Below are 27,654 nucleotides of genomic sequence, written 5' to 3'. Positions count from 1 at the left end.
GGTCACGGGTGTACAGGAGCATATCTCAGCTGCCGCTGCCCGAGAGGCGGAGTACACCTTGAACTGGTTGCCAGTCAGTCGCAGGACACATACAGTATTAACAAAGTGATTTGTTTAACATGGTGTTATGATTATGTAGATTACCACTGAGAAGGGTTGCGTCAGGAAGGGCATCCGGCGTAAAAATTGTGCCAAACATATATATGCGTTCATCTGAGATGACACGCTGTGGCGACCCCGAAAGGGACAAGCCGAAAGAAACACACACACACTTAAGGGCAATATTTGTCTGCTCTACCAACTGGTCAAGTATCATTTGTTTTTATTTATTAGAGAGAGAGAGAGAGAGAGAGAGAGAGAGAGATTTAATGTCACATCTTGACGATAACCATCTTGATTCATCGCAGTGTAATGCAATTGATGTGAATAAACATAAAAATACTTTATAAATTATTTTATAGTCTATATTTTGTTTGTATTTATGTGATTTTATTTTGAATATCCTGCACAGTCTGATTTTTTTATTATTGCTATTACCCTTCCCCTTTTAAAGTGTGACCTCTTTTTTTGGGAGACGGCATTACATGAGACAGTTACCCTCCCTTACGTCATTTGGTTATTTTTAATAAATGTGTAGCGCGCGTGATGCCAGCATGCGAGCACTGCTGACCTTGTCAAGGTCACATGAGAAAGACTTTGCCTGCAGATAGAGCTGTATTTGCATGCATTAGCTTCTGCTTGTGAGTGTTATTTTTTATTTATTTATTTAAAAGAGTAAAGGACAGTCTGACAATTGTACAATGGTTCTTTGAATTATGAGAGTCATAAACTGTGGCCCAGTCCATTTCTAACAATGTGAATTATAGAGTAATCATTTTTCTAATGTAGGTTTTGGAAAAAGGGAGTGCTGAAAAGAAGAAGCAGCTGTATTTTCTGCCTTTCCTGAGCGTTCTGAGTTTTAGACAAAAGTAGGGTTTAGGGGCTATTCACTGATCAGCGAGTTGATGATAACCGATCACAAGATAGAGCAATACGTCTATTTAGATGTCATTTATTGTATATACTTGTGTAATTAATTGTTCAAAAATATGTATTTACTAGAAATAATGTATTTTTGTTCATCCTCCAGACAGAACAATTAAATGGTCTTCTTTTAGATTGCTGGTTCCCGAAGTTTTTGTATTTCAATTATTTGTTTTTATCCATTCATTTTCTCGGCTGCATATCCTCACCAGGGTCGCAGGCGTGCTGGAGCCTGTCCCAGCTGTCATCGAGCAGGAGGCGGGGAACTGAACTGAACTGGTTTCCAGCTAATCCCAGGACACATAGACACAGGCAACACTCACACCAAGTGGCAATTTAGTCTCCAACTAAAACATGTTTTGGGGATGTGGGAGTTAAACAGGAGTGCGCGGCAAAAACATGCAAACCCCACACAGGCAGGGTCGGGATTTGGACCCCAGTCCTCAGAATTGTGAGGCTTTTTTTTATGTTTAGAAATGTCAGTTTTTAATTTATATCAATATGTATTTAATATTCTCAATGTTGTTGAACTACTTGTTTATTCTCTGTTTTGCCGAACCGAAATACATACTTAAATAGCTAATTGAATGTGTCATAAAACATTTGATTATTGTATTTATTTATTTCATTTAATTTCAATTTTCATGTTATCATTTCACTATGTGACTGACTAAATATTGAAATAAAAATAAGGTGAAAAAATAGTAAAATAAATGCATACTGAAATAAGTCAATATGTACTTAATGGCACATTTAATTAATAATTTAACCATTTTTTTGTATTATTTAATTTTGGTATCTTTGTACTCAATGCTGCCAAGTGCAGGCAATAATACATATATATATATATATAATAAACTTAACAATTATCATGTAATCATTTCCCTATATGTCTAAATTAATATTGAAATAAAAATAATGTGAAAAGAAATTATTAAAATAAATGCAATTTTGAAATGTTTTGTATTTATTCATCTAATTTTGGTACTCTTTGTACTCCATAATGCTGCATGTTCAGTTCAGTTCTTAAAAGACAACAAGTGTGCTTCCTTCAAATTGTTTATTGACACTCCAAGATGAAGTTGACTGTAAAACTAAAAAGTTTTTAAAGGGGGGATTGGGGGAGCAGGCTGAAAAGGATTAATGGGAATTCCTTTGATCTCGTTGGAAAGTGTATTTGAGATTTAAGTAATCAGTCCTAGGGGCGTGGCCACATAATCAATTTAACTCATAACTCAAAGTGCAAGTGTATTATTGACTTTTCACTGAATCCATTTAGTTGGCCTTTGCCGCTTCTTTGCATCGTTCCTCGTGAATTGAACTTGCGTTGGTCGTTCATCAGCTCAAAAGGCCTGACCATGATCGAATGATCTCCTGCTCTCAGACATCCTTTCATTCTGCTTTCTTTTGTGCACAAGGTTCACCAAAGGGGAGTGTTTTGTTTCGGTTTATTCACAATTGGAGAGGAATGTGAGGACTGGAAAAGAAAGCAAAAAAAAAAAAACATACAACAGGAATAAAGTTGTAGATTTACAACAATCATGTTCAAATATAGCAAAAATATGCTAAAATATTTTGCAGATTTTTTCATTTAAAAGGTTAAAAGTTGACAAATACTGTTATTGAAAGAATACAATTTAAATATTGTAATAAAAATTTACATTTTGTAAATCCAAAGAATAACATTAAAAAAGAAGAAGGAAAATGGGTTTTTTTAAGGCGGCATGGTGGGTCAGCTGGAAGGCGTTGGTCTCAGAGTTCGGAGGTCCTGGTTTAATCCCGGAACCGCCTTCTGTGGAGTTTGCATGTTCTCCCCGTGCCAGCATGGGTTTTCTTCGGGCACTCCGGTTTCCACCCACAACCCAAAAACATTCAACATTAATTGGACACTCTAAATTGCCCCTAGGTGTGATTGTGAGTGCGGCTGTTTGTCTCTATGTGCCCTGCGATTGGCTGACAACCAGTTCAGTGTGTACCCTGCCTCCTGCCCGTTGACAGCTGGGAAAGGCTCGAGCACTCCCCGCAACCCTTGTGAGGATAAGCGGAAAAGAAAATGGATGGATGGATGTTTTAAGAAAATTGTTACAACATTATTAACATGAATAATTTTAATAATGCGAGAAAAAGGATTCTTGCACTGACAATGGTGAATTTTAAGAAAAAACTTAACCATGTTATTTGTATTAATTGAAATGCAATGAAAAAATATTTTTCTCAAAAAGAAAATGAGAATACATTCATTATCATAGTAAGAATCTATTAATTAGTCATAAATCATTATGATGTGTTTTCCCCATTTAAAAAGTTAAATAATCCTTTAATGATCACCAGTAGGGAAAATCAACTGTCACAGCAGCACACAGTAGATGAAAATAAATAAATAAATAACATTCCCTACTATTCAACAAATAGTATTGTGCCCATACCGTATGTCTGTACTGGACTGCTCCGATACTACGATGCCAATACAACCTTTCAAGCCTGACAATGTCGAATTCTCATTTCTACCCTCCATGAGGCGGGGGTCTGTAGTTTGACAGTTAATGAGCAGTTCCTCAAAAAGAGACTTCTCAGCTATTAAACCAACCACAACACGATCATAAGAGATTTTGTGTGTCATACAGTGGTGTATAAATCCATTTCAGGGTACAAAGTAGTTGTCCAAGTGGGCCCTTTAAGAAAGTAAAAGTGGCACATGCCAGTAGTCACTTGGAGTGGGAGCCAGGAGAGCTCTTTACATGAAGAGAGGAAATTACATTTTTAGAACATTTATTCCCGCTCGGGCCCATTTGCTGGAGCCGTGGGGCTTGTTTGTCTCCACTGTGGAGACGAGGAAGGCTTTGCATTACGCCAATGCTTTTCGCTTTACTTGTTTCCAGAAGAGAGAGCGAGGGAGAGGGAAAAAAAACGAATAGCTTGTCAAAGTCACCGTAGTGAATCGTTGCAGTGTCTTTTGGGACAAAGCTCAGTCGGGGTGGCTGCAGAGTGCACTTCATCACCCAGGGGGGAGAGAATCACTTAGCGGGAGCTTTTCCAGACACAATAAAGACAAGAGGTTGCGAAGGAAGGATGTGGGGACTTCATGATACTAAAGCTGGGTATACATATCACGATTTTTAACATTTTAACATGTTTTTTTTTCCAACTCGAGAGCCCACACATGACAAGGGACAAATGTATTCAGCACATGTACTGTCGCTGATTGGCAGAGGTGGATAGTCACGCGATACATTTACTGTTACATTCACTCGAGTAACATTTTACATTGCCTGGATATGACAAAGTACTTTAAATGCATCTTATGTAACAAAGTATTGATACTTTTACTCCGTTACAAAGATCGACATGCCTTTTTATTTATCCCTTCATGTGTGAGCGTGTCTATTTTTAGACTCATCGGGCGCCCGTTGCAGCAATTAAACGTTACCACAGTGACATTTAACACACGTAACAGAAAGCAGTCACATGACTGCTCACATAGCCTTCATGAGCCAATCAAAATGACTCATTTTTGAAGAACCAAAAAAGAACAGCAGCACAACTGTCCCTACAGACCATAATGCTGCTTTATAATGAGACTGTCCAAACTTGGGTACTTTAGCCCACTTGAAACTTGCACTATGTTGCAGATGTTTGGGCAAAATTAGCACATTCACAAAGTCTCGTCAGCAAACAGCTTCTTCATGAAGTCATGCAGTGAATAAAGCAAATCCTGTTTCTGTCGGGCCCAAAGTAGGTTATTGTTTTCTTTTTTGCTGTTAAAAACTGAAGTGGTGACATATCTGTCGACTCATATATATTATTTTTCATTTGATGTTCACACTGATTAAAAAAAATTCTGAAGTTACAAATTATTCTTCACTTGAGTATTTTTTTCAGAGAGCTTTCTTACTCTTCCTCTAGTAAATATTTGGATGACTACGTTTTGCTTTTACTTCGGTCATATCGAAACTAACAGTAGCCTTACTTGAGTACATTATTTGGCTACTCTACCCAACTCTTCTGATTGATGGCCCTAACTGTTTTCCAAGAAGATTGGGGAGGAAAAATCACTCTTAACACAGCCCACACCACAGGATAATCACTTAGGATAATCCTTTAAAAACAAGGCTTCATTGAATTTTTCTTTAAGGGAGGGAATATGCTCAAATTCTTCCTTATGTGCATACCGCACTTTATGATTGATGAGTGGTTATTTTCAGAGCAGATTAGGAAGGAAAAATCTATCTTCACCCACCCCTCATGTCATGAAGGTCATTTCAAAAAGCTTTTAAAAACATCCGATAAGTTGGGGTTGGCTAAATTTGACCGCAAGTGAGGGAAAATTTACAATTTCAACTCCATTGTCTGTATGAGTGTACCCCACATTAAATGTGTCAGTCCTGACTGTTGTCTGAGCATATCAAGAAGAAAAAAAGATTACTTGTAACACCCTCCACACCACAGCACAGTTGATCACGATGATCCAATAATCAGGTCTTTGTGTATCTTGATTACGAGGAGGTGAAGTGGTCCAATTCAGCCTGATCATTTGCTTGTGGGTACCTTGGTTTACAATTGACAGTAGTGAACGTTTTCCAACCAGATTGGGTTATAAAAAAAATCACTCTCCACAGCCCTGAGACCACAGGATATGTGTGTGTGCACCCTTTTTATTTTTTTTTTAACAAATGTCAGCACTGACTGTCCAAACTGCTCGACCGAATTATCCCTCCCACACTCAACACACACAACACACTCCAGATCACATTATAATTGCTCAAGTCTGATAATCGGGGCCTTGCCCAACCAAGAAGGAAACTTTACCATAATTTCTGGCCTACAAACCGCAACTTTTGTCACACACTTTCAACCCTGCGGTTTATGCGATAATGCGGCTAACTTGTGCATTTTTTTCTAACGGCTGCAAAGGGGCACTCGAACGGAAAAGGTATGAATGAGACCGATGGAATATTTGTGCCGAGGGAAGTGACTTTTACCGGCCCTGTTAGCAGTGCACTAGCGTTAGCGCTGTACTAGTGTGTTGCTGCTGTGTTACTGGCGTGTCTCAGTGATATTTACTGGTAAATTTTGTTTTTTTTTTACCCGATCCTGTTAGTGTTAGTACTAGCTTCACTGCGGCGTTAGCATTAGCACTAACTTTAGTGCATGAAACTCTGTGTACCGTCTTTTGTTGTAAATATCTCATATTTGAATGTTGGTTTCAAAGTGGTTACTTGCGGCTTTTATACAGCTGTGGCGTATCTATGAACCAAATGGTATTTCCTTTACAAATGTAGGCCGGGAATTACGGTAGTCGGAATACTGAATCATCCACCCATCCATTCTCTACACTGCTTATCCTGTTCAGGGTCATGGGTTGCAGGTGCCTATCCAATCTGACTTTAAGAGAAAGGGAGATTACACCCTGAATTGGTCGTCAGCCTGTCGCAGGGCACAAATAGAGACAGACAACCATTCAAACTCATATTCACACTGACACTTTGTGGAAAGTGAACCCACGCTGCTGCCCTCAAAGCCCAATGCACGTCAGTGACTAAATACTAAAACATGAATTGCTCAGGATATTTGGTTACTCAGGCCTATGCTGACTTTGATCTCAAAGGTGAGAAAATGATCTGATTCGACACAAATCTAGCTAACAAGAGCTGCAAAGAGTACATGATTTTTTTTTTTTTTTTAATGAGTACTAAAAATTAGTCAGGAAGGACTTCATTGTAAAGCTCACTGGAGCGGATGCATAAGGAAAACATGGTTTCGTCATCAGTGCGAGGAATGACGCAAATATGAACCGCGTATTTGATTCAAAGATCGGGAAAATTCCGACCACGGGTGGTAATACACTACAGGTCCCCCTGGATACATGTTTTTTTTTTTTATTTCTTTTCTAATTTTTTAGAAATATTCCCATTTAAAAAAAAAAAAAATCTTTCATTCCAGTAAAGTTACTAGTTGGGTCTGGAACATGTCGGAAAATCAGCAAATATTTAGATTTTTCTTTTTTTTAGGATCAAAATAGGTGTTTGCAAACATCTTTTTTTGCTGAAACCCAAAGATAACCACTCATCTTTCATGGAGGACATCTGAAATATCAGGAAATTTACATAATAAGAAGAATTGGACAATTTAAGTTAAACAAGGTCTCCAAACACTGTTAAAATAGTTATCGATTAATTTGATAATTGATTTGTTGTCTAAGAATCAATTGTTGTACTTAGAATCCCCTACACCTCAGGATAATCATTTCAGGTAATCTTTTAGAGACATCTGATAATCGGGCCTTAGCTCAAATTCATCTTGATTTTTATTCATGCAGTAAAGAACTTTCTTCTGTTAAGAGGACAACGTACAAGAACATTGAAAATCAAGGTGTGTGTGTGTACAGTACGGTATGCCGCCTTCCACTTGTTATGAAACATAATTTTTCATATAATTGCAGCTAAAAGTACAAAATTACACCAGCTCATGTTGTAAACCAGCCGAGAGGTACAACAAAGCACTTTTCCCCTTAAAGGTTTCAAGTCATCACGATCAAGGAATAGAGGACAAATTCCAGGAAAAGCATCCAGCACCTGACAGGCTAGATAATTATGGCCAATGCGCGTGATTAAGGTAAGAGGTTCAATAAATTACACAAACATACTTTTCGTATCGCAGAGGGAACCGTCGATGAGGGTCCTATAAGAGGTAGAATGCAACTATTGATTTGCCTTTTTTCCCCTCTGTGGAAATTTATTTGGTCGCTGCTGAGCAATGAGGCCCACAGCCATCCAGCCGCCTGCCTACCCTTCTCCTCAGAAGTTCTTCCGGAAAGTGGAAGGAAGAATTTTTTTCTTTAAAAGCCTATGCAGCTGGCAACGATCTACCATTAATAGTTACACCAATTTAAAAAAAAAAAAAAAAAAAGGTACTTAATTTAATCATGTAAATGCACATGATTAAGAGGTAGTCTTATCCTCAAAATTGATCGAATAACATCCATCCACACATCCAGTACGTGAGCCGCTTATTCTCATGAGGATTGCAGGAGTGCCGGACCCTCTGTCACAAACGGGGCTCGAGGGTGGACCCAAATGCACGACTCCAGAGACAAGCAGACAGTGCAGAGGAAACCTTTATTCGGTCCAAGGTCTGGGATCAGGCAGACAGTCCAAACAATCAGAAGTAATAGTATAGCAGGTTTACGAGGATGGTCAGTGGACAGGCGTGGGTCGGTGCATGGAGAGCAGAAGTCAGGCAAACAGGACTGCGGGAACGAGGCATCAAGGACGACGATCTAGCGAAGGACAAGTCGTCCCCCACGTCCTATCTATACTGGGCGTCATCAACTGTAACACGGTGCAGGTCTGCTCTGACTGATTGGCTGGCCACGCCAGCCTGGGCAGGAAGCCAGGAGCATGACACCCTCCTTCTTCGGCCAGGAGTTGGGGTACACCCTCAACCAGTTGCTAGCCAATTGCAGGGCGCATACAGTATGTTAGTGAAACAAGTTTTAATCACTTTAATCAACTTCAGGTTTCATAGAAAAGTTTGGGTTTAAAATTAGGGGTTCAGCCCGTGATGTGGTTTTAGGTTTACGAATTTAAATGAAACAAGACTTTAAAAACGGGGTTATGTTTTCAAAGTACAGTTTTACAGGGTTAGAATTTTAAATTAGCGTCTGAATTGTGTTTGTGAATGGCCATTGAAGAGTCACCTACGAAAAGTCATAATCCTTAGTTAGGGTTTCAATCAGGGCTAAAAATGTCAAATAAGGGTTTCAAATTTGGGATTAAAGACAGGGTTACAGTTTCAGAATAGGGTTTCAGGCCAAGGTTGGGGTTTTAAATTAGGGTCCAAACCAAGGGTTAGACCTACCTTTTAAGGTAGGTCTTTAAACCTGGGTTACAGTTTCAAGACAAGGTTATGGTTTCCAAGTAGTGCTCCAATCATGGGTTAAAGTTCCAAACAAAAAGAAACATTTCAACTCAGACGTTTAGTTAGGTGAGGGTAATAAAACAGAACTTCGAATATGGGTTCAAATTTAAAGTCCTGGTTAGGGTTCGAAAGTAGGGCTACAAGCCAAGACCAGGGTGTCAAGGCTGGATAAAGGTTTCGAATTAGGGTTTTAGATTAGGATTTGAAATTGGGGTTTTAAGATTGGGGGATTAAAGTGGGGCTTCAAGACCTTATTAGGGGTTCAATTTAGGGTTTAAACCATGGATGCTCAATATGTGATCGGCTGGTCGATCGTGAGGCAGTTTTGGTTGATCGCGTGACAGCGTGCCAAAAAAAAAAAAGGAGGCGTCAACCTATCATCCATCTCGTGGCTTGATTCAGTTATAGCAGATACGTCAATCGCACTCACATAAAGGCGTGTTCAAGCAAGCTGGCCTCCTATTTAGGGTCTCTCTTTTGCTCTCTTTTGTCCCCCCTGCCCTGTCAATAGATTGCGAGAGTCTGGCTGCTTGAAAAGTAGATCTTGGGGTAAAAAGGTCTGGGCACCCCTGGTTTAAAGCCTTGGTGAAAGCTGTAGCTAGGGTAATTGTTTCAAATGAGGGTTTCAAATTCATTATTAAGTGTTAAGGTTTGAAAGTAGGGTTTTAAGCCTTCATACATCTAAGATGTCCTCAAAGTTTATATTTTTGAGATGATCGCACCTGCTAAATTTTGGATTTTTTTTCACCATTTCCTTTTTGTGATGTGATTAGAGGCAACTACTGCTGGCTTGAATGTACAGTACTGTGTCTGATGAAGTTGAGTAGAAAGCCTGAAGTGATAATTTATGGAACTCCTGTAAAAGTGCAACTTTGGCAGCATGCATGGAATAGCAGCTGGTGGCTTTTTCTTATTTTTCAGCACGGGAAAGATTTCCCAGTGCCAAGGAAGCATGCCTTCAAACTGGCTCAGGAGACTCACTGGCCGGCGTGCAATTGCACGGGGACCCCGCTGTCGTCTCCACGGTCAAAAACGCCACCTTTCAAGCTCCATCTGCTGGCCGGGAAAATGGTGCTGTAGCGGAAAATGCGGATTGTGCGGGACGTCTCCAAAGCTGGCGGCCCTGGCAGCTGTCCACAGCTTTTTCTCCCTGAGCAGGCTTAGAAGAGCGCATCACTTGTCGGGGATTCTTGGTGGAAGCCAAGACCCAAGTTTTTTTTTTTTTTTGCCTTTTTCTTTTTGTTCCACCTCTAGTTTCTCATGCAAACTTCTTGGGACAGCTAACGGCTACAATTGACACTGAATAAAACAACGAGATATACTTTAAACATAAACCTTAATTAAGGGTTTTATGCATGACTACTTTGTTTCTGGTATTATGTTTGTTACATGTTCGTGGTGCTTCTAGTCGTAAAAATAATGAAATCTAAAGTTGAGCAATAGTAATAGTTTTGGGATATTCAGTCAATGACTAACGCACATTTGTTGCATCTACTGGACATCTACAGAATTGGTTTGTGAAAAAGTATAAACCTCCTATCATATATATTATAAATACACAATTCTTCCGATTACTTAATTTAATTATGTAAACAGTACCACATCAGAGCTGTACTGTAATATATAGTACTGAGTCTAGGGTGTTTGATTTTAGATTGCAATGGTTGAATTTTTAATGATCAACCCTGATATGGTTGTGGTTTTGGGAAGACAAATTTGTGCATCCCCTTCGTAAATATCGTGACATCAGAACAGCACTTAAAAATAAAGCTAGACCTAGTCACTACAAAATTAGTACAGTTACAGTGCCTTATGAAAGTATTCGGTCCCCTTGAACTTTTCAATCTATCGCCACATTTCATGCTTCAAACATAAAGATATATATATATTTTTTTTTGTCAAGCATCAACAACAAGTGGGACACCATCGTGAAGTGGAATGAAATTTATTGGCTATTTTAAAGTTTTTTGACAAATAATAACCTGAAAAGTGGAGCGTGCAATATTATTCGCCCCCCTTGCATTAATACTTTGTAGTACCACTTTTTGCTGCAATTACAGCTGCAAGTCACTTGGGGTATCAGTTTTGCACATCGCAAGACTGAAATTCTTGCCCATTCTTCCTTGCAAAACAGCTCGAGCTCAGTGAGGTTGGATGGAGAGCATATGTGAACAGTAGTCTTCAGTTCTGCCCACAGATTCTCGTTTGGATTCAGGTCTGGACTTTGACTTGGCCATTCCAACACCTAGATAAGTTTTTTTGTGAACCATTCCATTGTAGATTTGGCTTTATGTTTTGGATCATTGTCCTGTTGAAAGATAAATCTCCGTCCCAGTCTCGGGTCTTTTGCAGACTCCAACAGGTTTTCCTCCAGAATGGTCTTGTATTTGGCTCCGTTCATCTTTCCATCAATTTTAACCATCTTCCCTGTCCCAGTTGAAGAAAACCAGGCCCAAACCATGAGGCTGTGTTCAGGGTCATGAGCTGTGTTGCTTTTAAGGCCAACATATTGTTTTGCATTGTAGCCAAAAAGTTGGATTTTGGTTTCATCTGACCACAGCACCTTCTTCCACATGTTTGGTGTGTCTCCCTGGCGGCTTGTGGCAGACTTAAAACCAGACTTTTTATGGATATCTTTAAGAAATGGCTTTCTTCTTGCCACTCTTTCATAAAGGCCAGCTTTGTGCAGTCTACAACTGATTGTTGTCCTATGGACAGACTCTCCCACCTCAGCTGTAGATCTCTGCAGTTCATCCAGAGTGATCATGGGCCTCTTGGCTGCATCTCTAACCAGTCTTCTCCACATTCGAGGTGAAAGTTTAGAGGGACTGCCGGGTGTTGGTAGATTTGCAGTGGTCTGATACCCCTTCCATTTCAATTTGAATGCTTGCACAGTGCTTCTTGAGACGTTTAAAGCTTGGGAAATCTTTTTGTATCCAAATCCGGCTTTAAACTTCTCTACAACAGGATCTCGGACATGCCTGGTGTGTTTCTTGGTCTTCATGATGCTCTCTGCACTTTAAACAGAACCCTGAGACTATTGCAGAGCAGGTGCATTTATACGGAGACTTTATTCTGAGATCCTCAATGAACTTCTGGAGTGAGTTTGCTGCACTGAAAGTAAAGGCCCCGAATAATATTCTACGCCCCACTTTTCACTTTTTTATTTGTTAAAACAATATAAAAATATCCAATAAATTCCGTTCCATTTCACAATTTTGCCCCACTAGTTGTTGATTCTTGACAAAAAATTTAAATTTTATATCTTTATGTTTGTAGCCTGAAATATGGCGAAAGGTTGAAAAGTTCAAGGGGGGGGGGGAATACTTTCACAAAGCACTGTATGTTTAGGTTGCTATTGTAACATTTTTCTTGGCATTTTTTAATAACAGGAAACCATTCATCTCTTTTTCTGTGATACCTGTGTGTCGTGTGAATAACTACATGAATAGCATGACATCACAGCCAGACGTAAAAACGTCAAACTGGGCCTACACGCCATGATTTTAGGAATATGTTTAAGAGAGTGTACAAATAGTTGAGTCTCTAGAGTGCATACTCAGCACCATGAAACTAAACAAATCTTTTGAAGATGTGTGTGAAAGCAAGAAATTCTGAATTTTGTCACAAGGTGATATCAAAGTGACACTAATTTACATTATACCGCCACGACACAAAGCTTCTCTGCTCAAGACCAGATCAAGTAGGCAAGGCCAAAATCCAGAGCCACTTTCAAGCGACAGCAGGGGTCCTGACGGCACTGTCTCAAAGATCTAATATGTAGCAATATCCACATCCCCACACCTCTGTGTGTCAAGTGCTGCCCCTTTGAAACACTTTCATGGTCTTTATGAGCTATTCATTGCGTTTTTGAGCTGGTAATTAATGTGTCACATACGTAAAGTGTATAACATCACAGCAGCTGTTCCATTAGGTGGCGCTAACATATGTCTCCAAGTCTTTCAAGCAAGTCAGGAGAATAACATTTCAAGCATTCTGTCAGCAATATGTTTTTTTAAAAAAAAACCTACAGTACATACTTGTTTCCAAAAGTCGGTAGGGGGCTCTGCGAGGTGTCTCAACAATTTGATGAAACACAAGTCATTAAATCATCTCCATAGCCTGACATTCATCAAACTGACAGCGAGCAGCATGTGCTATCAACCACATGCATAATGGAGATGTGACATGGCCGCTTGTGCTAAAACCACCTGCCACGCATACATCAACTTTTCCTCAGACCTCACTTGTTGCTGCACCAAACACTTCTTTAAGTACACTTGCTGGACAACAAAATCTTCCATTGCAAAGGCAATGAGAAATGGTAAATTAACACTATGTACTGTATACTTTTTGTCATTGCTGTAGAACTGGACTGCATCATCGTGGTAACTATCCATTTCGACCCTCAAATGTACCAACATTTCTGTCTGTGTCTAACTACATATCTGTCATTTCCGCAGCACAGTGAGCGACTGGTTGGCGCATCTGCATCACAGTTGTCAGGACTGGGGTTCAAATCCCGGCCTCACCTGTGTGGAGTTTGCATGTTCTTCCCGTCCCTGGGTGGGTTTTCTCCGAGTACTCCTGGTTCCTCCCACAAACCAAAAAACATGCGTAGTAGGTTAATTGAAGACTTTAAGTTGTCCGTAGTTGACCCCGCACCTGTCCGTCGTTGGAAATGTTGTTGTGATTCACTACAATGACATTGAATGTTACATTTTTTTTTTTTTTTTTTTTTAGCAAGTAATCCTTAATTCAGACTTTTATGGCTGCAACATGGTCATGTCACCATTCTATATCAACAAACATGTCAATGAGGCCACTCATACTTGAGGTACCACTGTGTTTTCGGGCCGCAAAGGTTTACAAACAGTGATTTAATTCTAGGATATTTTCCATTTTGCACTTTTAACTGGTACAGTGTCATCTGCGTGGCCTCATCTCGGTGGATTGTGTGGAGAGATAGCAGTATGTCCTCCATCCTAAACTACAAGACTGATTTGCAAGTCTTTCTGGGAATAATCCCTGCAGTCTGAATATAAAACTACCGTTATTTCCGGTCTATAAGCCGTGACTTTTTTCACATGCTTTCAACCCTTCGGTTTATGTGGTGATGCTGCTAATTTGTGCATTTTTTCTAACGGCTGCAAGGGGGCACTCGAGCGGAAAACGTAAGAGTGAGACAGGTGGAATATATGTGCTAAGGAAGTGACTATTACCGATCTGGCCCTGTTAGCGCTGCGCTAACGTGTTACTGCTGTGTCTCAGTGATTTTTTTCCCAGTGTGTTTTATTTAACCGGCCATGTTAGCGCTGTGGCGCTAGTGTTAGCGTTAGCACTGTTGTGCTATCGTTAGCACGGTGGCGCTAGCGTTAAACTCTCTGTACTGTCTTTCTTTGTAAATATCTTCAGTTTCAATGTGCACTTGTGGCTTTTACACGGCTTCACCCTATGTATGTACCAAATGGCATTTCCTTTAAAAATGCACTGGGTGAGGCTTATAACCAGGTGCACTCTGCTATTGATGGCAAAAACAAGTCTGTTTGGGTGTGCAGAAGCCTCGGAGTGGCTGCAGAATAAGTGAGAGCGAGAGAGAGAGAAGGTGGAGGTTGTGTGTGTTTTGAGGGTGTGGGGCGATAGTGGCATGAAAAATTCACGCTTTGCAAGGCGTGTCATACAGAAATTGCTTGAGGTCAGGAAATTGTGGGTTGCATCTCCATCTTATTCTCCTTTTCGGCCGTCTCATTCTGGTTTTCTTCGTCTTTACCGCTGTTCAAATGCCAGGTTTTTTTGATTTAAAAAAAAAAAAGCGAGACCACGATAAATCCTTTCAAAACGTGTTCGACCGTTAATCTGACCTATAACCTGTCAAGTGAAAAAAAAAAGAAATCTTTTCAATAGGGGATGTAAAAATAAAGTGAGATAATGTGATTGCATATGTGTGCACAGCCTCCTACAACTGGGGATGTGGCTGTGTTCAGAACGAACCAATCACGTTCAAACTCATGTTAAATGGCAATGATGAAACACCTGCTTCCATTTAAAGCAGGGGTCACCAACCCTTTTGAGGCTGAGGGTTACTTCGTGACCATCAATCGTAAAAAGGGCTACATGACCTGTTTGCGGCAAACTTCCAACATAGCAAAACTCCTTATACTTTACAAATATATAAATACTTCTAAAATGATGTTATTTTAAAAAGATCATTAACGTAAGCAAGTCATAATAAAAACTTAATGCACAACTAATAATAACAACTATTTGTGCCCGGTGCTATTTTTAGAGCATGCCTCGCGGCCGCCCTAACTGGTCCTCACAGGGAACCCCGCACCTGTGGGCACCGCATTAATGACCCCTGATTTTACGTGTCTCTGATTAACCCCCAAGTAAAGTTCAGTTGTTCTATTGAGGTTTTCCTAATGATTTTTTTGCTTTTCTTGCTGCATTAGTTACTTAGTTACAGTAACTTGGTTGCATTACTTCTTTGCAATTACTTACAGGTACTGTTAACTAAGCTTTGCACATTCCAGATTTTTGTGGTCGATCACCAATCAGCGAGTTTAAAAAATACAATAACTGATAACTGATATATTTACAATGAATAATGTGTCTTTGTTCATCTATTTATGCCAGTGAGGCATAGTGACAGACAAATTAACGGTCTTCTATGAGATGGCAGTCAGTACATACAGCAATTAATGTAACTTAACTTTTTGGGGTTCTGACCAGAACAAAGAGGTCTTAGCATATAACTCCAATTCTGTAGTCTTTACAGTGGTTTCCAGTCAGATTTAGAATAAATTTTAAAGTTCTGCTATTGGTCTATAAATCACTAAATGGTTTAGGTCCTGAATTCATGAAAGAAATGCTACTGAAATACAAACCCAGCCGGGCGCTGGGATCAACTGACTCAGGTCTTATAATGGAGTGCAGAGTCCAAAGCAAAGACGGCGAAGGAGCATTTAGCTATTATGCTGCACACAAATGGGATAAATTGCCAACAGAGGCAACATGAGCCTCAAGTGTGAACGTTTTAAATCCAGGTTAAAAATTTTGTTCTCATGCTTTTAATTGTGTTTCCATCTTTAAATGATAGTTCTTGCAGTGTATGCTGTATTATTTTTTAAAAAATGTTTTTTTAAAACATTTACTTACCTTGTGTATGAAATGCGCTATATGTACAATTAAATTTGATTTGCTTTGGTTTGCCTCCTTTTTGTGACATTTTTGTACATTGGTGTCCAGTGCGATTTTTCAATTGTAAAGTAGGTGCTCTGGCTCCAAAGAGGTTGGAATTCACTGCTCTGGTCAGATTATGTGTTCAACAACCATGGGTGCTAGCACAAGCTTGTTATGCCATGTAACTTTTTGTTGCCTGTTTGCGAGCTGTATCGTATTAAAAGTATTTGAACATACCTCAAAGAAGGCGTACGCAAAGTCCTCTCCTGCCATGGGCACCGGTGACCACCAACACGTCGCCCATCGCCATTTTCTTCTTAAAAAACAGTCGGCGAGATCCACTCATGTTGTCATTCCCACAGTAATGAGTGTATACAGTCACATTTGAGTTGACAAGTTAATGCCCAGCGATTGTAAACGGATGTTGTGGTATCGGAATACAAGATTTTATTGCAGTAGTCTGCAATAGTGCAGTGCATGAAAGAGCAAATTTGTCTTGCAGTCTGATCTGCACATTGTGTTGTCTCTCACCTGTCTCGTCTCTCCCATGCAACTGACTTTTCTTTTTTTAATAACTTAATTGGCCATCGGATATTTACAGATCATGATAAGTCGCTATTGATCTCACAGATTACTTACTTAGTTACTTAAATTCAGGGGATGTGACTTACTTGAACTTTTTTATAGTTTTCAATGTTGAGGTGTTTTGCTAGGTCAGACTGTGCTGCGCTAAGTTATGACGACCAGCAAACAAATTCTTCTGCATCCGCCATGAGGTCAATATTTCTCAATGAGAGAAAGAGCAAAAGCGGATCAGAGGAGTACAATAGCAATTCTTTGCTTGCAACACTTCAGTGCCAAAAATGAGGCAGATTCAGCACCATTGAGCTGTCCTGATTGCATCAGCGGAGAGGGGTTGAAATCCAATCAGAGCGGTCACTGAAGGGAGAGGAGTCGAGACGTTGGTCGTTTGGACGGAGTGTGAAGACTCAACAGGAATGGGCTCGCAAAGAGACAATTGGGAGAGGAGATTTATTGGGGGCAGGAAGTAGATGCTGAAAGGTCACATGACCAATCCTGAAGCGTTATTCGCTTGGGGGCGTCAGTGTCCAATCTTATTAGGGACAGAAAGTTTGATTGAAATGATGCTCTCGTCCCTTCTACTCCACCTGGTAACACTTTCCTTTCATTGGGTAGACCGAATGAGATCTATTACAAGAGCTGTGTCAAAATAAGAAGTGCAAGGACACTGGGTGGAGCCCATACCTATGCCAAGGTGGAAAGACGGCAGAGGGTATATGTGAACATTAATGACAATGTAAAAGCAACCATTTTATCTAGAAATGGTACCTGACGACCAGGCGTAAAACCGCATGCCAGATATCTATGGATGAATTCGCCAAAACCCCACCTAAAACAGAGAAATCGTAGTCATGTCAACTTTGGCAGATTTCGAAATTTTCATGTGTGGAGTTTGTCACTGATAAAAAAAATATATATATATTTTAAGGTTTGAAAAATCTTTATGTTTGCACCGCGTTTGGTCCGACACTGATGAGAGTGGGAAGCAGGGCAGTTTTGCAAATTGCGGATCGCGGAAATATGTGTCATGCCGTGAAAAGGTATTTGGTCCCCTCCTGGTTTCAGTTTTTTTTTTTTTTTCCATATCTATTACACATAAAGGTTTTAGTGTCATTCATTTCCACACCCAAACCTGATTACCACCATACTTGTTGAATCAAGAAATCACTTAAATGGAATCTGTGAGAAAACGTGAAGTAGGCTAAAAGTGCTCAAAAACCGACACATCATGACAAACCCATTTAAACATGGATACTCTTTTTTTCGTGCTCTTGCTATCTCGGCATGTATAATTCACTTTTTGGATCTTGCTGGCTACCTGCCAACTGGCTGGCCCCAAGCTAAACCCCTCTCCTTTGGTTTAATGACCACAGTGAAGCGACCGCCACCACTTGTGCGAGCGCCCGCCGCAAACCAAGCCAGCGGCGTTTTTCAATCGTAAAAGCATGAATCGCCGATCGCCTTTGCGGGCCACGACCGATTGACATAGCTGAAGCCAGCAGTTACCGGCATTCCCAGCCAGCCATGTATGCACCTGACTGCGTGCCAAAAGCTCAGTTCACCACCAGTTCATCTGGCAGGAAAGTTACACGCACACCTCAAATGAGAAAACAACTTTTCTTCTACCTATTTTTGTTTGTTTTGGCTTCAACCAAACCTGCCTTCGGGCTCCCAATGTCTGGGGGAGGACCACTCCATTTAACTGCTGTGCTGTTAATAATTTTTGAAATTACTAGTTTTACACGAACCCTCAATGTTGTTACTCCCACAGACTTATACATTAAATGCCAATGCACCTTTTGGTCTGTCCATCCATCCATCCATCCATCCATCCATCCATTAATCAATTTTCTGAGCCGCTTATCCTCAGGAGGGTTGCAGGAGTGCTGCAGCCAATTCCAGCTGTCATCGGGTAGGAGGCAGGGTACACCCTGAACTGGTTGCCAGCCAATCGCAGGGCACGACGTGGGATGAAACTGGAGTGCCCGGAGAAAACCCACGCAGGCATATGGAGAGGATGCAAACTCCACATAGGCGGGGCCGGGATTGAACCTTGGTCCTCAGAACTGTGAGGCCAATGCTCTACAGCTTTTTCCACTGTTCCGCCTATACACAATGTTTTATTGTTTATTAGTTTGTTTGCACCACCGCCTGATGAGTCACCAGGCGGCCCTGCCACGTTGTCAAAAGCCATTTACATTCCTTCATGGTCCACAAACACAATGGCCGGATGGCAGAACACTGCAAGAAACAGAAATAATGACTCTGTTCCCTCCCGCCAATGAGCAATTTTAAAAATTCATGTTTATGATCTAATATTCATGTCCAAACAGAGGATTTAATCCACATTACTGAGGAGCGAAAATAAAAAAGATCCCTCTGTGTAATTTTGGTCGTTAAGACGAAGCTGCTCGTTTTATGCCTCACACGTGATATTCACAGCATGCCAACACCATGCTGACACCAACGCCTGCACCTCCTAACGCAAAAATATGAGACTATTATGTGTAGAAGCATATACTCCCCGCGCCCTTTTGTTGTTTGTTTTTTTTCTTAAAAGACCTGGCAAGCCCACCCACTTGCACACGAACACTTAATTGTGTAGTTGTAATGAAGGTGGAGAAGCAATCAAAATGTTTGTGTTCTTTCTCAAATGTCAAAGCCTTACTTTTCGCCATACTGAAATCCATTAAAAAAAAAACTCAAATCGTTTCACGTATCAATCTCAAATGCTTTCATACATGCTATTGAAAATTTTTTGGGAGGGTTATTTGAGAATATTGTGAGGCCCTGTAGCTCAGTGGTTAGAGCACTGGTTTGATAAACCAGGGGTTGTGGGTTCGTATCCCACTGGGGCCTCCACTCCCTGAGAAGGGTTGCGTCAGGAAGGGCATCCGGCGTAAAAATTGTGCCAAACATATGTGCGTTCATCTGAGATGACACGCTGTGGTGACCCCGAAAGGGACAAGCCGAAAGAAACAGATTTGAGAATATTGTCCAAAAAATTTCAGTGATCATAGATTCTTAAACACTGAGGTACTTCCCACCTAATTCCTACATTAAAAAAAAACACTTTTTTTATTCAAGCATTTATTTTCATTTTATATTTTAAGTTTTTGAGGTGGCGAACTGGGGGGTTGTTTGCTATGAACTATAATCATCAAAATTATACATATATATTATGAAATACTTCACTCTGTGTGCAGTACATCTCTGTAATGAGTTTAACTTTTTGAACTGAGCTTCCTGACAAAATAAAAATTGACTCTGCATGTGAGCACAATCGAGGTGTACATAGACGTGATTGATGTGAGTGTGGATGATATTGACGTGTGCGTGAGCACCAGTGACATGCTTATGTGAACGCGTTTGTCTTGTGTTTATGAGAGCAAGACTTTTTGTGGTGCTTATGAGTGTTTGACGAGTGTTTATAGGAGCATTTCTGTAGTGTGTGAGAACATTTTAATAGAGAGTCTGAGAGCTAATGCTGGATAATGTCCCTAGCGGCCCATCGAATGACAAAAATTTGAACTTCTTCACATTGTATTTAATTGTACAGTTACTGTTATTTTTTTCTAAGTACAATATTGCAGTGTACCCATTACACTTTTTGTTAATTTCGTTGTGAGGCCGAAATAGTTTAAGTGCATTTCTATTTCTGACCAGTTGGTGAGCATCTGTTTTTGCTGCAGAAGTAAATACTGGCTTGTTTGCATGGAATATCAACAATTGTATGAAAGTTATATGCACTCTTCAAGGTGGAGAAAGTATGGAGCAAATGCACAGTGACAGGACTCCCAATGGAGTTCGATTAGAAAATCAATGCAGGATCTGTGGACAAAGGGTCTACTGATGAACAGGAAATTTGTCGCCGCACCGCTGCCACCTGTGTCGATAGCAAAACAAGCTCACCTTGTCTTTTTGGCTGCCGCGAGAGGTCAATTGGAAAAACAGCATGTGGTTCTTAGCAGTGAGGTAGGATTCTTTTCGTAAAGACCACCACCACCCATCGCTGCCGCCATTTGTGTGCATAATTGTGTGAAGTCCACGTAATGACTTGTACTTTCTGTGCTTTTTTTTGCACCTGATGGAACATCTCAAAGGCAACAAAAAAGACAAAATCAATAATCTATTCCATTTAGTTGGCAGAGCAGGCAAAGCTGTAGCGACGCTTCCAAATGAGGGGGGAAAAATCTGATCATACCCACCTATTTTCCAAACCGCGTATCCTCACAAGGGTCGTGGGAATGCTGAAGCCAATCCCAGCAGTCATCGTAACTTTTGACTTTAACTGTGAAGTCCGACACAAGTCAAAATTCGAGTTAAGTCCCTACTGTGGAAACGGATCTCAGGCGTAGACTGAGGACCCCCTGTATTCCAATTCTTAGCCTCTTTAGTTAAGTTTTACTAAGAAGACAAAAATTCCCAACAGTCTGCTTGGAAACATCTGCACTTTTGATGCCGGTCACCTGGCTATTATTTCCCTCCAAGTGATGCATGTTTTTGGGGTTGTAGGAGGAAATCGGATTGCCCAGAGAAAACCCACACAGAGGGAGAACATACAAACTCTACACAGGCGGGGCGGGTATTTAAACCCTGGTCCTTAAAACTGTGAGACCATTGCTCTACAACTACGGCACTGTGCTGCCCAAAATATGTATTAGTACTAAAATATTAAAATATATTAAGTATTTAAAATACATTAATTGATAAAAAAAAAAAAATATCCACCATCTCCTTTCAATACCACTTAGCCTACCCCAGTTACTTTTGGGCCAGAGGTGGGGTACTCTTTTAACTGGTCGCCGTCCAATCACAGGGCACATATAAACAACCATTTGGACCTACCGCCAATGCAGAAATTTTAACACACCTACCATTCTTGTTTACCTGGAGAAAACCCATCCAGGCACAAAAAGACAATGCAAAATCCACACAAGAGAGGCCATATTTGAACCCAGATCCTCAAAACTGCGAGGCACATGGGCTAACCTCGCCATCAAAAATGAAACAGTACGTACCACATACACCGTATTGAATGATCCCGCTTCGGCACAGTTTGGAAGATAGTGAACATTACGCCAAAAAAAAGTGGCAAAGTCTGCTTGCTGGAAATGTTTTGCTAGTTCCATCTGTTAAAAATGCATAGTCGACTCGTCCACATTCACATTAAAAAGTAAATTTTCCATTTCTCCATTCTAGAGCAAACTAACTATATGTTCAATCCATTGTACATTTTTGAACATCACAAATGCACTATGTAATGTAATAATTGAATGAGGGTCATAGTGGAGAAATAACATTTTAGCATTCCATGTTCATGTTGGGCTTCGCAGATGCCAACACCTCCGGCTGGGAAGACGCCTGCAGAGAGCCCAAAATTGGCGCAGCGCTCAGCGGGAATCAAACTCGTTTGTGCGTCTGAATAGGCCATGATAACAAAAAGACGCTTTAGAGGCTGAAGCCTGCAGGCCAATTGCGTGCATTTACTGCTCTATGCTGTCCTTGTGTCCTGCATTTTCTCATAAAGAAAGGAAAATGAGAAACGTTTGTTAAAATTCAAACATTATTATTATTAATGTTATCATTATTATTTAAAAAAAAACACCTTTTGATTCCAATATTGGATTCCAATACTGTATGCCCATCCCCATTCACAGTTACCTGTTCATGGTCCCACATACTGAAGGATTTTACAGTTTTTTTTCCCCTATAATGCAACATATTATCACAACCATAAGGTGCACTCAAAAGTCGGCGGGGCGTCTTATAATGTGCGCCTTTATGTCCACACCAAATTCCAAAATCTTTAAATGTTGGTGTATGCTTGTTCCAGCGAAGTACTACAGCCAAAGACGTACACATCACATTGTTAACATGCATGCTATCATGTGTTTCATCGAGCATGAAAGTTACCATGTGACGGCGCTCACAAGCCAGTGAGGAGCAACTGCAATTTTATATGTGTAAGCAGAAGAAGCTGTCATGATCCTGCCGGTCCAGTCCTGGCTGTGCGGGTGCCCGCGTGGCACACATAATTGGCATGTTGTATTATTATGTGCCGGTCCATTTTGGAGAAAATCTAAGACTTTCCAGTGAGCATTATGGTCACGAAACTATGGTACATATCATACATACAGCTTTTAAAACTCCATCAATAATTTGTTGATTTTCAGGATCGGGGGTCATTGCCCCTGCAAACAATGAGGGAACACTGTAAAACTGATAAATTGTCCATATGAGGAGAAATTTAATTTTTGTTTCTTAGCATGATTAGCTGTTTATTGGTTATTTGCTTTCCTGGAGTCCACAACACCGTGAAGCATGTGAAACTGAAGAAATTGTTTATATAATTTTTTTAATATAAGTTTGTTATTTTGTTTGATCGTTTGTTTGACTTAAGTACAGATGCTTTGTATTGACGTCAGGCCTAACACATGTTTTTTGTTTAAGACACCATCTTGGACGACAAGATTGTGTCTACATATCATTGCGGACTCATCATCGTCGGACCTAAACTCGACGGTTTTGTCAGATATTACACAACAGTTGGACAATTATCATAAACAACGATATACAGAAAAGATACAGTCAATCAGTCTAGATTGCATTTTACTAGTTTTATTGATTTCGTTTGTAAGCCAGATCTACGTTATATTGACATTGACGACTACACATCTTGTGATTGTTGCGGCGTGGAGATATCAGAAAAACCAGACTCTTGAAGAGGCAGCTCATGACTCTCACTTTGTTTGGAAGAAAGGGAAGGTGTTCAGCTACCCCGATTACAGCTCCCCGTCCCCTCACCACCACCATCGACATACATATGTACAGAACATGTACCTACCAGAAATGAAATGCTTGCTGCACAGTCCAGAGTACATGGTGGGCACCCAGTTGTCCCTCTTCACGGGAGATACCCATCTGCCGCACCTTTCTTTGTTGGCTGGGAAGCCATAAAGGTGTATAATGTAATGTTTTAGATATGGTTATCGTTTGATCTTTTATCTTGAAAGTCCTCTGACAAACGAACACTGTAACCAGAGGTGATTGAGGCACTTGTGCTGGAGTGAGGAATAAAGAAAGAAGCCACATGTGAAACTCGAGAGTAAGTATCGTCTGGTTATTATTAGATTGAGCTATGGTACTTCTCGTATATAGCAAGATCATAACATGGTCTCAGATAGATGGTAGTATAACTACGGACTCGCGCGGGGAGGTTGGGGGGGGACAACGAAGACGAGGAATTGACCACAATGGAGGCATTCAGTGTTCCAACCCCGAATATGGACTGAGACTCATCCAATTTACCAGATACGTGGCAGAGAGTCAAGCAACACGCCGAACTCATGTTCACGGGATCGCTTTAAAACAGAGCTGAAGAGGAATACTGCAGTTTCCTCCTACTGTGGATCGGTGATAAAGGATGTGACGTCAGCAATACATGGACACTGACTGTAGACGAAGATAAGTCGCTAAAAACGTATTACGAAAAATTCTCTTGATTACCCCACTCCAAAAGCAAACCTCGTATTTGCTGGATATACGAGTAAGTATCATGAGACGGCGCAAGGTAACCGTGAGTCATGTGAGCACTTTGTGACAGAACTCTAGCTGTTGGTTAAAGACTGTAACTACACAAACAGTGATGCGATGGTCAGAGACTGCAACGCTTTCGTTTCCAACTCACCGAGTATACGCCAAAAGTTACTCAGCCATTATAGTTGTCTTGAGGTTTTTCCATTCTTACAAAATATTGACTTGTTCTCTCAAATTTATTTTTTTCCTTTTAAATGTTTTGTTTTCAGTTTGCCCCAAATACTCTGTGTATTGCTTGAATGCAATTCTCACAATCTGGTCTCCAATTGGGAAAGGCTTCATTCTTGGTGGAGATTTACAAAAAATTAAGTGCCACTACTGATTGACAGTATAATGGGAATAAAATGTTGAATTAGTTATTTTCTTCCCTTTCCCCTTGTAAATCTGAATTTTATGCATTTCAGTAGCTTAAGTGACACTCATTTCCACAGTAAAATGTTAATTTCTGTCAAAATGTCAACTTTTCATTGCTCATAGAGATTTTACACACCATGAATGTAATGAACTTTGAATTAACAAGAAAGTGAAAATGATACGCACCAGTACCCAAATATGAAAAGTATTTAAATGTTTAAATATGTTCCTCAGAGAACATCGCTTCAAAGTTTCACTATCTTTCACTTGCCAAATACATGAATTATTTTGTTTGAAATAACATTTGAAAAAAAGGGGAATCCCCTTTCCATCATTCTCTTTATCTGACGTTGGAAGTTTGCTTCAAAGCTGGGAGAAAAGCCATGAAGGATGTCCTTGTGCTAGTTTGTTAAAAGGCTCCAATATTTAACCATTTTCATAAATCGTGTTTGTTTGTTTGTTTGTTTGCTTTTTCTAGTGCTTGTCAAAAATTTCTGAGAGGAAAATGCTGTTTGGTAAACATACCTCGAGAGATGTGTGGTCTCCCCCTATTGGTGGGTGAAAGTATCACTGACTGCATTCAATCCCGTTTAATTTATTTAACTTTCTACTTCAATACATTTGAATGTGATGATTAAGAAAAGCTATTGTTTAAGAATCTATTTAGGTACAATTTTTACTTCAACTGTATCACTCATACATTTTAATTTAGTCATTAAGTACAAGTCTAATCATCTATTTTGTTATATTTAAGTTCTGTGTCGAGGTTCAAACTGTACATAAACAGCACTTTGCAATAATGTTAAGTTCCGGTATACTTTCTCAAAATAAAACATCTGTCTTGTTTTTTTATGAACACTTGGGTCTACTGTGCTGTTGTATTTTAACGATCATGATGGTAGTAATTGGAGATTGAAGAACTGCAACACGATGTACTTTAATATTGTATTGTTATGACATTTCACCTGTCAAGACAAACATTAAAAACGATGGTTACTTCAAGCAGATGGAATTGATACTGTTGTCATGGTGATGCAATGTCAGACGTTTCCAGGACAACGAGCATACCCCACCCATCTGCCCCGCAGAGGGGAAAAAAATAGTCCAAACTTTATTTTTTGGATGTAATTTATATTCTTACATATAGCAAATTACAATTTTTGTGCTGTATCTTTGTTTTTTGTAAATACATTAATATGACATTAATATCAAACCACAAATCTATATTAGTTTTATAAGTGTAGTTTGTATTTTTCGCCTTTTTTTGGTTGAGTTCTAAGGAGGTTCAAATCCGGCCTCGGCTGCGCAAGTTTTTTCCAGATATTTCACTTTCTTCACATATCACAAAAACATACATGGTAGGTTACATGAAGTCTCTAAATTGTATGTAGTTACCTATTATTATTATTATTATTATTACCAATAGTACAAGTACATATGTGTGTTATCTGTGAAAATTACGAATTAATGTACGTATGTTTTAAGTCGTTTAGTTGCAATAACTCACTCTTCAGGGTTGTGGTTGAAATGAGAACCAAAAGATTTCAGTACAGTTTTGGCTTTTTGAGAGGCTAACGAGTTGTGATTTTTTTTTTTTAAATATAATGTTATTCATGGTCATTATACACGTGGCATGATTTATTATTCCATCCCTCATATTGCTTTTAGAAATGAGAAATCTATTGAGTTACAATATCAATCCCATGTTCATGTTTTATATGTAATCGAGATTTTTGTCATTCATTTTCATAGATTTGACTTTCCTACAACGTATTTTTTCATCCATCTTTCAATTACGGTAGTTTAGTTCAAATACCACTGCTCGTGTGTTATTCCAGTCAGAGGACGTGTGCCACAATATTTCATTTTGCACTCAAACTGCGCTCAAGTCATCCTCGTACGCCCAAACGCATCTAATCATAGGCAGAGGCGGACCTCCTGATGTCAAGCGCAGGCTTAACCCACCATTATTTGTCGACGACACGCTCTCCTTCCCGATTGTCTGCAGTCCTTCACATCTCCTCTCCTCCTCTCTCGGGGTGACAACGCACTATTATGCGCCACATAATTGCACTCGGTCACGCCACACATTACCCCAGTATGGAGAATTGCAGTTATTACCAAGGTGGATATAACATCCAGTCATAGCAAATCCATCTTTTGCTCCCTGAAGTACTGTAATACTATGAATATATTTTATAGTTATTTATCTTTCAGTTACTCTGCTCGAAACGGCGTAGTCTCCGGGGGAAGCCAATTAGCTACAGAATTCATTATGATCTGGATGTAAATGAGACATGTGGACTGATAAGCGGTTGTCCCTTGGTGTCCCACCACCCGCAGTCTCTCAACGGGGGCAGATGGGCCTTCCTGTCCAATCCAAGGTCATGTTTTGCTGCTAAATCTTGTCCTTTACCGTCTGATTTGTGAAGTTGTTTTATGGATGACTTTCAACTGATTATATGTCGCTGCTCATGCTGCGTTATCCTTGCATCCCGAAAAAACATTTACCCTCCAAAATATGGCGTGTTTGTTGAGCCATTAACATTGCATCTTCAAAAAGAGGCAGCCATTTTTAACACTATTGATTGGTTCATAAATTGGAAACACACATATGAAAAGAGCCCCGTGGAGAATGACCAGTGGGATCATTTGCAGGAACAAAAAAAGGAAATTGGACAGAGAAGGTTTCCCACAAGACCGATAATGTAGAGAATCACATTTATTCAGTGTGAACTGAAGAAAGGGAAGTAACCCACTAGGGATAGTGACTAGAAACTTACTTTTATGTGTGTGTTTGTGTACTATGCCATTTCAGGTATGATTCTGACTGAAGTGACAGCATCTGCATTTGATAGCTTGGGCTTTGCAGTTTTTTTTATCATTCCCTTCCTCACAGCTCATCAATTGACATTGAGACAGCGTTGCAAAATTGGTGCGTGACAAGAAAGTTTTGATGTCTTCCACCGCAGTTCAATGCCAATTTGAGAAGGATTC

This window comes from Syngnathoides biaculeatus, chromosome 5 (genome assembly GCF_019802595.1).
Source record: "Syngnathoides biaculeatus isolate LvHL_M chromosome 5, ASM1980259v1, whole genome shotgun sequence".
In the NCBI taxonomy this organism is placed as follows: domain Eukaryota; kingdom Metazoa; phylum Chordata; class Actinopteri; order Syngnathiformes; family Syngnathidae; genus Syngnathoides; species Syngnathoides biaculeatus.
The sequence above is the reverse complement of the archived record's forward strand: the minus strand, read 5'-3'. Positions refer to the sequence as shown.